The sequence below is a fragment of the Bos indicus genome, chromosome X (genome assembly GCF_029378745.1).
Source record: "Bos indicus isolate NIAB-ARS_2022 breed Sahiwal x Tharparkar chromosome X, NIAB-ARS_B.indTharparkar_mat_pri_1.0, whole genome shotgun sequence".
Classification (NCBI taxonomy): Eukaryota; Metazoa; Chordata; class Mammalia; order Artiodactyla; family Bovidae; genus Bos; species Bos indicus.
The window spans coordinates 120,800,682-120,813,652 of NC_091789.1; positions in this window are offsets into that span (position 1 = coordinate 120,800,682).

A 12,971-nucleotide genomic window follows, 5' to 3' on the forward strand; every position below is an offset into this window, starting at 1 on the left:
TAGTTACATGTTATATATATTTTATATATCGTTACATATGTTCTAAATGTTTCCAAAACAATATTTATCTTTAATCCTATGCATTCTGTATTTTTGTTATTCTATTGCATATCATCTTGTTAAAATGCTGGTTGAAAAATCACTAAATTGATTTTGTAAACCAGCGTGCTCTATCAATTTCAAAAGCATTGTACTATTTCCACTCTCACACTTTTTTCCACCCCATTTCCTCAGTGTTCCTCTCAGTGTTCTGGAACATCATTTTTATTTTTTCCCCTTTTGCCTTACTCTCCACCACATCACTTATTCATCTCTTGTGTTTACAGTTTTCTCACTCTTGCTCTGGAAGCAAATTTTCCTATACTCTGTTTAGAAATCAAATTCTAGTGTTCCAGATGAGGCCTACTTCTGGAGATGCTGGACTTGGTAAGTACTGATAAACTGACTTGCTTTAGGAATGCAGATGAAGCAGTATTTCTGAATTTCCTGGAAGAGGAAAAGACACAGACAGGCATACCAGCAAATGTAAAGGAATTAAGACAACTTGTCCCAGATGGAAAACCCTGAAAAATGTTAATTGACTGATACAGATAAAGATTTCCTAGACTCTAACAGGCAGTAAAAAGAAAGTCACCAAACCTACCACATTGATCCATTAAACAAAAATCCCTGAGTATGTCTGAACTTTCACACAACTTTTGACTCTCAGATTCTAACAGGATGGCAAATCATTTGTTCAGCAGTATCGTGTGATCAGAATTCAGACATTTCAGAAAAAGTAGGGCTAGATGTACTAGAGATTCTGAAACTTATTGATCTTGTGGTTCCCATGATAGTCTGTGTGTTCCACATTGTCATTCCTTTACCAAAACAGAACTTATGTCTTTGAGGAAAAGTGACTTATGCATGTCTTATCCTGGATGGAATCTAAACTTTGAAGCCTTCTTATCTTTAACATAGGCATTCAGAACATCTGCCCAGTGTTCCAGAAACTCAAGATACTTATGGAACACTTACTGTAATGTAACTCACAATTCCTTAAAGACAAATATTCCCATTCTTATGTTGGTTCAGTTGTAATTCTTGAACCACCTTGTGGCTTTTGCCTGTATAAACCCTTTACTCTTTCTCTTCTCCAGAAGAGAACCTGAATCTGTGTCTCTGGAAATGCAATTCCTAAGATTCCAACTAAGCTCTTTGTTTTGCAGGCCTTGATATTGATGATTGATACCAAGGGTATCAATGGGTCTTAAATGGGAGAATCCAGCTCAGCCTTATCTCAACTCCACACCTTAAATATTTACTCTGACTCTCAGAAACTTATTTACTCTCATCCTTTTGGAATCATCCCTGTTTGCATACTGTTTCTTATCCCTTACCCCAGCTACAGTCTGGAAACTTAAATCTATTATGAAAGTGAAAGTGAAGTCGCTCAGTTGTGTCTGACTCTTTGTGACCCCATGGATTGTAGCCTACCAGGCTCCTCTCTCCATGGGATTCTCCAGGCAAGAATACTGGAGTGGGTTGCCATTTCCTTCTCCAGGATCTTCCTGACACAGGGATCGAACCTGGATCTCCCACATTGCAGGCAGACGCTTTAACCTCTGAGCCACCAGGGAATATATTTATATATAAATATAGATTTATATATAGATTTTTAATATAGATTTATATATAAATATAAAAATCAACCAATATATATTCTGATTCCATTTTTCATCCTATGAGAAAAAGTTGGAAATAACTGGTGATGCAAAATTAATTAAGGGACTTCCCAGGCAGTTCAGCAGTTAAGATTCTATGCGCCTAATGCAGGGGGTGCAGGTTCAATCCCTGGTCGGGGAACTAAGATCCCACATGCCATGCAGCGTGCCCTCCCCCAAAAAAGAAATTAATCAAAAGTCGATTTAAGAAAGAAATGGAAAATTTTTCTGAGCCAACCTGAGGATTATAGCCAAGGAGACCATCTTTTAGAAAGCTCTAAGGACTGTCAGAAGACAGAGCACAGTTATGTTTTTGAGACTAAAGGTGATATGTCAAATGACATATTGACATGTTTACACAATCCAGTTCTGCATGTAGAAAGCTAGTAGTGGGTCATCCTGACTGTTTACAAAGTTAGGGAGGAATGGTATCTCCTAAGGAGGTCTGTGATGCAGATGCACAATACACACTAAAGGGGACAGAGGAAACCCAAACAGGCAGAGAATAATATCATGTTTAAATTTTTCTTGTCTTGCCATAAAATGCCATAAAATGAATTTAATCTCATCATAACAGTGGTCCACGTGAGGCCCAGAGTGCATAAGTGACTTGTCTGAGACCTTCAGTGGTAGAACCAAGACCAGAATTTCTACCTCCTGACACAAGCAGAGTGCCCTTTGATGGCAACCTGAGGAAAATTAGGAAGAGAAATGGATAAAAAGGAAGAAGATAGGATGCTGGTCCACCTTGATCTCCCCAACACCCACTGAGATTTGTAAGCAAAGCGATAGAAGAAACACTGGATTGGAAAACTAAGGACCTTGGTTTGAAGTTGACCCTGGCATTTAACACTTAATCTTCCTGAACTTGAGTATCTTATTGCCTCCCATGGCTTTCTTTTGCTTATCTGTAAAACAGGGAAAATATCTCTGACATGGGTAGGTTAATGTGAGACTTAAGTAACACAGTATCTGTGAAAACACTCTATAAGTAGCACAGTTCATCATGAAAAGCAAGATGGAAGCTTAGTAGCAGTTGTGTTTCTATCAAAGAAATCCAGAGGTAAAGACCAAGGTCCCTCATGCAAATGATTTAAGTAGCTTGAATCATCGAAAGCTCGTTGTGAAATATCTCTGACTGGTACAGCAAGGAATCAGTGTTAACTCCACCCTTCCCCCCAAGAGTTTCCGGGTGTTTCATTTATATTTCTCCTCTAGTTTTTCTTGTTCTTATTAATTTACAAAGAATTTATATAAGCAGAAAGGCCACATTTCCTTAGAGAACTTTTTTCTTTTTGTCCAGTAACACTTCTTGGTCTTTTCATATTTGCCCGACTTATTTTTCTAGTCTATTTTTTTGTTTGTTTCTCACTGCCTCTTTGATCAGGTCTTTATTCAAAATCAGTTGTCCAAAATGATTTTGGACATTCTAGACAAACAGTCTAGTCTGTTTGGAAAGTTAGCTTTTCCTTAATCTCTCCTGGTTTTATTCTAATGATTACTTGGATATGGATAGACAGAGATACAAAAAAATAAGTATAACCTGGAAAGTTAGTGCTGGAAAGGATTATAATTAATAGGAGCAGTCCTTCTATATTTTATGGGACCGGAACGATTTAGGCAGATACACGAAGTGCTGTGCCCAAGGTAGCAGAGGAAGTTAAAGATAGATTCAAAATTTAAATATACTTGATAATAACAGCCAGATTGAGGGCCTTCCCCTCTTGCTATGTGAACTGAACAATCTCCTCGCAGGCATGTTAACAATCTAAGTATAACATCACTTTGCCGACAAAGGTCCATATAGTCAAAGCCGTGTTTTTTTCCAGTAGTCATGTATGGATGGGAGAGTTGGACCATAAGGAAGGCTGAACATTGAAGAATTGATGCTTTTGAACTGTGATGCTGGAGAAGACTCCTGAAAGTTCCTTGGATAGCAAGGAGATCAAACCAGTCATCTTAAAGGAAATCAACCCTGAATATTCATTAGAAGGACTGATGTTGAAGTTCCAATACTTTGGCTACCTGATTTGAAGAGTTGACTCATTGGAAAAGACCCTGATGCTGGGAAAGATTGAGGGCAGGAGGAGAAGGGGGTGACAGACAGTGGATGGTTGGATGGCATCATCGACTCAATGCATGTGAGTCTGAGCAAACTCCAGGAGATAGTGAAGGACAGGGAAGCCTGGCATACTGCAGTCCATAGGGTCACAAAAAGCCGGACAAAACTGAGTGACTGAACAACAACAAACCCCTAGCATTATATATCATTTAATGCAATGTTACAGTTATAATAGATATGGTGATCATTCTCAAACTTTACCTACATTAGAACCACCTAGCAGGGGTCCCCAGCCTTTCTGGCACCAGGGACTGGTTTCACGAATGGTAATTTTTCCACAGACGGGGATGGGGTTTGGTTTCAGGATGATTCAAGCCCATTACATTTATTGTGCACTTTCTTTCTTTTATTATTACATCAGCTCCACCTCAGATCATCAGGCATTAGATCCCAGAGGTTGGGGATCCCTGATATAGAGGACTTGTTAAAACATGGGCCCATAACCCCAGAATTCCTGGTTTAGTAGATGAGGTCTGAAAATCTGCATTTCTTTTTTTTTTTTTTTAATTTTATTTTATTTTTAAACTTTACAATATTGTATTAGTTTTGCCAAATATCGAAATGAATCCGCCACAGGTATACCCACGTTCCCCATCCTGAACCCTCCTCCCTCCCCTCCCCTCCCTCTGGGTTGTCCCAGTGCACCAGCCCCAAGCATCCAGTACCGTGCATCGAACCTGGACTGGTGACTCGTTTCATACATGATATTATACATGTTTCAATGCTATTCTCCCAAATCTCCCCACCCTCTCCCTCTCCCACAGAGTCCATAACACTGATCTATACATCGGTGTCTCTTTTGCTGTCTCGTACACAGGGTTACATATACACAATGGAGTATTACTCAGCCATTAAAAAGAATACATTTGAATCAGTTCTAATGAGGTGGATAAAACTGGAACCTATTATACAGAGTGAAGTAAGCCAGAAAGAAAAACACCAATACAGTATACTAACACATATATATGGAATTTAGAAAGATGGTAACAATAACCCTGTGTACGAGACAGCAAATGAAAATCTGCATTTCTAACAAGTTCCCAGGTGACGCTCCTATGGTACAAGGACCACACTTTGAGAGCCACTGTGCCATGCATATGCTAGAATATCTATTTTTCTGGGATTTGGCAAAACTGTGAGATATGAGAAATTTGTCTTCTGACTTGTATAGAACTCCTTTGTCCCAAATCTTAGTTCTCTGTTAACAATCAAATAATCCACTTAGAATACTGGTAGTAAAGGTCAGAGGCAGAGATTCTCAAACATTAGTCTGTGTCAGAATCACCTAGGGCACTTATTAAGGATGCAGATTCCTGACCCCTCAAAGGATTTTCTCCTGATCATTATTATATCCCTAGGGTGTGGGTGTTCTATAAGTGACTGTTGAATGAATGAGTGAATCTATCAATATGATAGACTGTTATATAAGTGGCTCCTAATGAATTGTGCCTTTTGATAATAATGTCCTTGTGTTGTACCTTCCCACATTTTGGCGGAGGAGGAGGGTGGCTATTTTAAAGTTTTGTTATAGACTTTGCTGCTGGATACAAATAAAGGCCTACAACTGTCATAGGTGTGATGGGCAGTATGTACAAAGTCTAAGCTGTAAAAAAGCATATCAAAATATAGACTTGTGTTTTGGAATACATTGTGTCAGAGGCTGCCCATATTAATGTTTTTGGTATAAAATGGTAACATTTCCCTTGATAAGCAGACAAAACCTAACCACTACTTTATAGACATTTCCATCTCCTGTAACTATTCTACTCTCACTTACCCAAATTAGTCACAACTCACTTCTGTCCCTTCATAGGTACACAGGACACTGGGCTTGGGCCATGTGACTTTCATGATTAATGGGATGTTAGAAAATATGATGCAGGCAGAGACTTGAATAAGTCTTTGTACAAGAAACATATGCCCTCTTGAAACTGAGCCACCATGCTGTTAAGAAAACCAAACTAACTTGCTAGCCAATGAGAAGCCATGTGAAGGTAAACTATGGCAATTTTTGTTGACCAACACCAGCTTCCAGATACATGAATGAAACCGTCTTGGATATATCAGCCACAGCAGAGGTCCCAGCTGATTGCAGCTGCTAAATATGAGTGACTTTAGCCAATATCACCCAGAGCAAGAAAACCAGCTATGTCTAACTCATTCATAGAGAGTTATGAGAGATAATAAATGGTTGCTGTTTTTAGGCACTTGATTTTAGAGCACCAGAGAAATGATATGATGAGTACATTTTGATGTCATCTCTATTCCTCACAGAATTTAATTCTTGGTCATATTTGGTTACAACAGAGATACTGGCTCTTTTGGAAAAGTCAAAGTATGAGCATCCAGAAGCTTTCTCGTCTTCTAAAACCTTTGAACTAATGTAAGTTGAGAAGCTTTCAATTGAAAACCTGTTCCTGATAAGGTTCTGGGCAAGGGTGATACCTGGAATGCCTTTGAAGCCTTGGTTCGATCTGTTAAATGCAAGTGGTGCTTAAGGTGGGACCATGACACTTTGCTTGCTTTGATTTCCTTCTCCTAGCATCTGTTTGGCTCTCTAGGCTCACATTCTCTTATATCCCTCATGCTTTCTCTTTCGTGTGCTTGTTTGCCTTTCCCTCTGCATATGCTCACCTCCAGGCCTCCAGTGGCTAACAGAAGACAAAGATGTATGCTCCTTTTTATTTTCTGCTTTTGGTTACTATATATAAAGATGGAATTTTCCATGTGGAAAATGCTTAAAGAGATAGGAATACCTGACCACCTGACCTGCCTCCTGAGAAACCTGTATGCAGGTCAGGAAGCAACAGTTAGAACTGGACATGGAACAACAGACTGGCTCCAAATAGGAAAAGGATTATGTCAAGGCTGTATATTGTCACCCTGCTTATTCAACTTATATGCATAGTACATCATGGGAAATGCTGGGCTGGAAGAAGCACAAGCTGGAATCAAGATTGCTGGGAGATGGTATGGGGAGGGAGGAGGGAGGAGGGTTCAGGATGGGGAACACATGTATACCTGTGGCAGATTCATTTTGATATATGGCAAAACCAATACAATATTGTAAAGTTAAATAAAAAAATTAAAATATTAATATTATTAAATTAAAAAAAAAAAAAAAAGATTGCCGGGAGAAATCTCAATAACCTCAGATATGCAGATGACACCACCCTTATGGCAGAAAGTGAAGAAGAACTAAAGAGCCTCTTGATGAAAGTGAAAGAGGAGAGTAAAAAAGTTGGCTTAAAACTCAACATTCAGAAAACTAAGATCATGGCATCCAATCCCATCACTTCATGGCAAATAGATGGGGAAACAATGGAAACAGTGACAGACTTTATTTTTGGGGAGCTCCAGAATTACTGCAGATGGTGACTGCAGCCATTAAATTAAAAGACGATTGCTCCTTGAGAGAAAAGCTATGACCAACCTAGACAGCATATTAAAAAGAAGAGACCTTACTTTTCCAACAAAGGTCCATCTAGTCAAAGCTATGGTTTTTCCAGTGGTCATGTATGGATGTGAGAGTTGGATCATAAAGAAGGCTGAACACTGAAGAATTGATGCTTTTGAACTGTGGTGTTGGAGAAGACTCTTGAGAGTCCCCTGGACTGCAAGGAGATCAAACCAGTCAATCCTCAAGGAAATCAGTCCTGAATATTCATTGGAACGACTGATGCTGAAGCTGAAACTCCAATACTTTGGCCACCTGATGCAAAGAACTGACTCATTGGAGAAGACCTGATGCTGGGAAAGGCTGAAGGCAGGAGGAGAAGGGGATGACAGAGGATGAGATGATTGGACAGCATCACTGACTCGATGGACATGAGTTTGAGCAAGCTCCAGGAGTTGGTGATGGACAGGGAAGCCTGGCGTGCTGCAGTTCATGGGGTCACAAAGTGTCAGACATGACTGAGTGATGGAACTAAACTGATATAAAGATGGAAAAAAATATGAATAATGACAAAAATTAGCTCAGTGGCATATATCCACTATTGATACTATGTATAAAATAGATAACTAATGAGGACCTACTGTATAGCACAGGGAATGCTACTCAGTGCTCTGTAGTGAACTAAATGGGAAGGAAATCCAAAAAAGAGTGGTTATATGTATATGTATGGCTGATTCACTTTGTTCTACAGTAGATACTAACATAACATTGTAAAACAGCAGCACCCCAATAAAAATTAATTTTAAAAAAGGGAAGTCAGTGTAATCACAATTATGTTCAATATTGTGTTCAATTATGATTAGAAATTATCCATTACATTTATGATCATGGGGCAATGGCTTTTCAAGTGCTCCATTCACACATTCCTATCAAACAAAGAAAAGAAAATTGCTTTAGTGCCTTTCTGAAAAGTCCCATAGTAGGCATGGGACTACATGTTTGGATGAAGGAATTCACCAGTCTCAGTGAGATTACAATCATTCATTTGCTGATTCTTTGACAAAAATGTGTGCTCTTAAAAAGAAAAGGTAATTTTACAGTTTGTTTGTCTAAGCTCCCTATTTAAACTTGACTAGGGGAAAAAACGGAGGAAAACCTCATTTATCACTCAGTAAGGGCATGTAAGAAAGGAGGAACAATGATGTTAATTGAAGTATATTCATTGTTAGTTTAATGGGAAACTCTATTTTTGAAATATTCCACTAAAGTCATCTGCGTCTTTCAGGAAATTTATATGAAAAGAGACATATGTATGTATTTAAATTTTTTTTGGCCTCACCCCTTGGCATGTGGAATCCTTGTTCCCTGACCAGGGATTCCCATACCCCCTGCATTATAAGCAAGGAGTCTTAACTACTGGACCACCATGGAAGTCCCTGGATTTCTTTTTTTAATTAAAAGATTGGAAATATCTTTTCAGATTATCTAGCTCAACTGAACTTATTAGAGTAGGAGAAAATAAAGGCAAGAATCTAAGTTGCTTGTCCAAAGTCACTCAAACATATGAGGTTGGTTACCAAGTACTGAGATGCACATGTGTGTCTTATGTGTGTGTGCTCAGTCATGTCCAACTCTTTGTGACCCCATGGACTAAAGCCCATCAGGCTCCTCTGTCCATGGGATTCTCCAGGCGAGAATACTGGAGTAGGTTGCTATTCCCTTCTCCAATGAATTTATTACTATTCATGAAAAAAGAACTCAGAGTATAAGCCAACCTACAAGGAAACAATAGTACTATTTTCCCAAAATACTGCAAACATATAAACATTATGTATATAAATGAGTAATCACTGAAAAAAAATTGTGGCCTCTTTTCAGAGTCATTCTACCATACTTTTTGTTCTCCATTCTCCCAAGGCCCCATTTCTCACCACTACACAAAACCAAAGTCTTCATCTCTATCACCAATCTCTCTATGTTATAGAATGAGTAATTAAAAACTGCACAGAAACACTGGATGCTGGTGAGGATGTGGGGCAGTGGGAACTCTCATTCACTGCTGGTGGGAATGCAAAATAGCATAGCCACTTTGGAAGACAGAATGGCAGTTTCTTACAAAACTAAACATACTCTTACCACTGGACTCAGCAATTGTACTCCTTAGTATTTACCCAGAAGAGCTGAAAACTTGTATCTACACAAAAACCTGCAGCAGATGTTTATAGCAGTTTTATTCATAACTGCCAAAACTTGGAAGCCATCAAGATGTCCTTCGGTAGGTGAATGGATAAGTGAACTATGGTACATGCAGACAAGAGAATATTATTCAGTGCTAAAAAAGAAATGAGCTATCAAGCCATGAAGAGACATGGAAGGATCATAAATGGTCATTGCTAAGTGAGAGCAAGCAATATGATTTCAAGTATAGGACAATCTGGAAAAGGCAAAACTATGGAGACAGTAAAAAGATCAGTGCTGGCCAGGGGCGGGTGGGGTGGGGATGTGTGGGGATGAATAGGTAGAGTACAGAAGATTTTTAGGTTGGTGTAACTACTCTGTATTGATACTATAATGGTAGATACATGTCATTATCAGTCAGTTCAGTTCAGTCGCTCAGTCATGTCCGACTCTTTGTGACCCCACGAATCGTAGCACGCCAGGCCTCCCTGTCCATCACCAACTCCCGGAGTTCACTCAGACTCACGTCCATTGAGTCAGTGATGCAATCCAACCATCTCATCCTCTGTCGTCCCCTTCTCCTCCTGCCCCCAATCCCTCCCAGAATCAGAGTCTTTTCCAGTGAGTCAACTCTTCACATGAGGTGGCTAAAGTACTGGAGTTTCAGCTTCAGCATCATTGCCTCCAAAGAAATCCCAGGGCTTATCTCCTTCAGAATGGACTGGTTGGATCTCCTTGCAGTCCAAAGGACTCTCAAGAGTCTTCTCCAATACCACAGTTCAAAAGCATCAATTCTTCAGCACTCAGCTTTCTTCACAGTCCAACTCTCACATCCATACATGACCACTAGCCACAGAATGTAAACATTAAGAGCAAACCCTACTATAAACTATGGACTGTGGGTGATAATGATGGGCCAATGTAGGTTCATCAGTTGTAACAAATGTAGCACTCTGGTAGTGGATGTTGATAATGGGGGAGGCTGTGGGTATGGGACAGTGGCCATATAGGAATTCTCTATCCTTCCTGTTCAATTTTGTTGTTAATTCAAAACTGCTCTAAAAAAATCTCTTTTAAAGAAACTAGAAATACTTCTAATAGATATGGATGGTTCTGTCCCTACTTATCCTCCTCAGCTGACTGTACATTACTGGGCATTTATTACTTTGTTTGAAAAATCACTTTTTCCCTCCCATTGCCATTTTGATTCTCTGGTCTTGACCTCCTTTATTACTTTATTTATTGCTGCACCACATAGCTTGTGGGATCTTAGTTACCCAACCAAGGATTGAACCCATGCCCCTGCAGTGGAAGCTCGGAGTCCTAACCACTGGACTGTCAGGGAATTCCTTCAATCTCCTTTACTTTTGACCACATTGCTTGCACTGGTGTCTTTTCTTGCTTATGATAAAATGAATTTTTTAGAATTCCTTTTAGTTGTATTTTAATGCTGTTGTTCAGTCGCTAAATTGTGTCTGAGTCTTTTGCAACCCCATGGGCTGTAGCCTGCCAGGCTCCTCTGTCCATGGGATTTCCCAGGCAAGAATACTGGGGTGGGTTGCTATTTCCTTTTCCATGTATTTTAATAAGCTTATGAATTTAATACTTTTTTTTTAAAAAAGCTAAGACTATTTTAAATATTTTGTGAAAACTGGCACAAGATGGAATCACTAAATTCTGGAGGACAGAGGGTTTTTTTCCCTTCTTTTAAGAACAGTTGGTCCCTAAATCCTTGCTGTTTAGGAGAATTTCAAGAATATTTTGTACTTCCATTTTCAAATATACCTCAACCTCCCCTCTCCCCTTTATGCCCTTTCCCCCGGTTGCTGGTTCATGACACTAAAGTCCACAAATGGAAATTCTTTCTTTGTAGTTTATGTCTGGCTGCCTGGAAATGATGGTGATGTCACAATCTTTGGTTAGGCAATCTAGCAAGAGGAACCTGGTTAAAGGGAAGATAACTTCTATCTGTAAATTAGTATTTGTACAATGAGAAAACCATCAGTTTCTCAGTTCAGGACTTCGTCTTCTTTTGGACGAGGAGATAGAACATCTCTGCCCATTAAAGAGAATCTTCTTTGATGTAATGCCAATGTCCAGATCCTTTGAAATGCCTGCCTATTCTGCAGGTGACGGAGTCCAAATTGCTTCTTCCTTTAGACATTGCCAGTCAACAAAATCTCACAGATAGGGACACCCAGACTGGCATATGTGTTCAGAAATAGAGAACAGAGTGACCACTTCGAACTCATGATTCACAGCTACGTGGTTACAAAGTTTAAAGGAACAAGCCCCATTTCAAGTGAGGGTCTGGTGCCTTCTTCAGTACCCTCAGTGAAGTGTTTTGCAGTAGAATAGCTTTTCCTCCTATAATTGTGTTTATTATGTGGGAGCCTTCTCTGCTAACAAATATAAGAGAGCTTGTGACATGGCCTGCATTCAGGAAAGACTATTTTCAATCTTTTGATTTTCCCCATTTAATTCTACTGATACTCTTTTCTTCTAAAGAAGAAAAGGCAGATCATAGATTCCAATCAGAGTGAAAATACTCAGATACTTGTATATTTTATAACTATTTTTCTTTCTTTTTTGAAAAAATGGAGGTATAACTGGCAACATATTAGTTTCAAGTGTATAACACAATGATTCGACACCTGCAGACACTGTAACATGATCACCACAGTAAGTCTAGTCACCATCCATCACCATAAAAAGTTACTAAAATAATGCTTTTCTTGTGATGAGAACTTTCAAGATCCAGGCTCCTGGAAACCTTCAAACACGCAGAACAGTGCCACTGACTGTTGTCACCATGCTGCTCACCATCCCCATGACCTATGCTTTTTACAACTGGCAGTCTGTACCTGAGACCCTCTTTACACATTTCACCCACCCCCAAACCTTCCTCACTCCTGGCAACCACCATGCTGTTCTCCACATCCATGAGTTTTGTTTTGTTTCTGTTCTGTTTTACAGATATCACAAGTGAGTGACATCATGTGGTATTTGTCTTTCTCTGTCTTACTTATTTCACTTAGGATAATGCCCTCAAGATCCATTCAGGTTATCACACATGGCAAGATTTCTTTTTCTTTTTTTGGCCATGCCTTGTGGGATCTTAGTTCCCTGACCAGGGAAGAAACTTGTGCCCCCTGCAATAGAAGCATGGAACTTAACCACTGGATCTCCAGGGAAGTCTCTACATTTTTTTTTTTTTCATAGCTACTTAGATGAGTGTTTCTGTGGCTTTAGAGTCACACAAGTCTCTGAGTTAAAGTCTTGTTATGCAGGACAAGTTGTAGCAAATTGGAGGTTTTCTTAGACTCACCCCTTTAAAAATTCCATTTTCCTGGCCTTTGGCCCTTGCTCACAGGCCCTTCTTTAGCAGTAGTCCCTTCTCCTTCCCTGCCCACTGTAGCCTGTTGTGTGTGCTGCAATAATGGCTTCCAATGTGTTCACTCCTCCCTGTCTCCAAGCCCTTGCTTAGTCTCCATCACCCTAGATCTACACTTGACCAGGTGACTTGCTTTGGCTAAGGGAGCAATAGGCACTGTGACGAATGGACACTTAA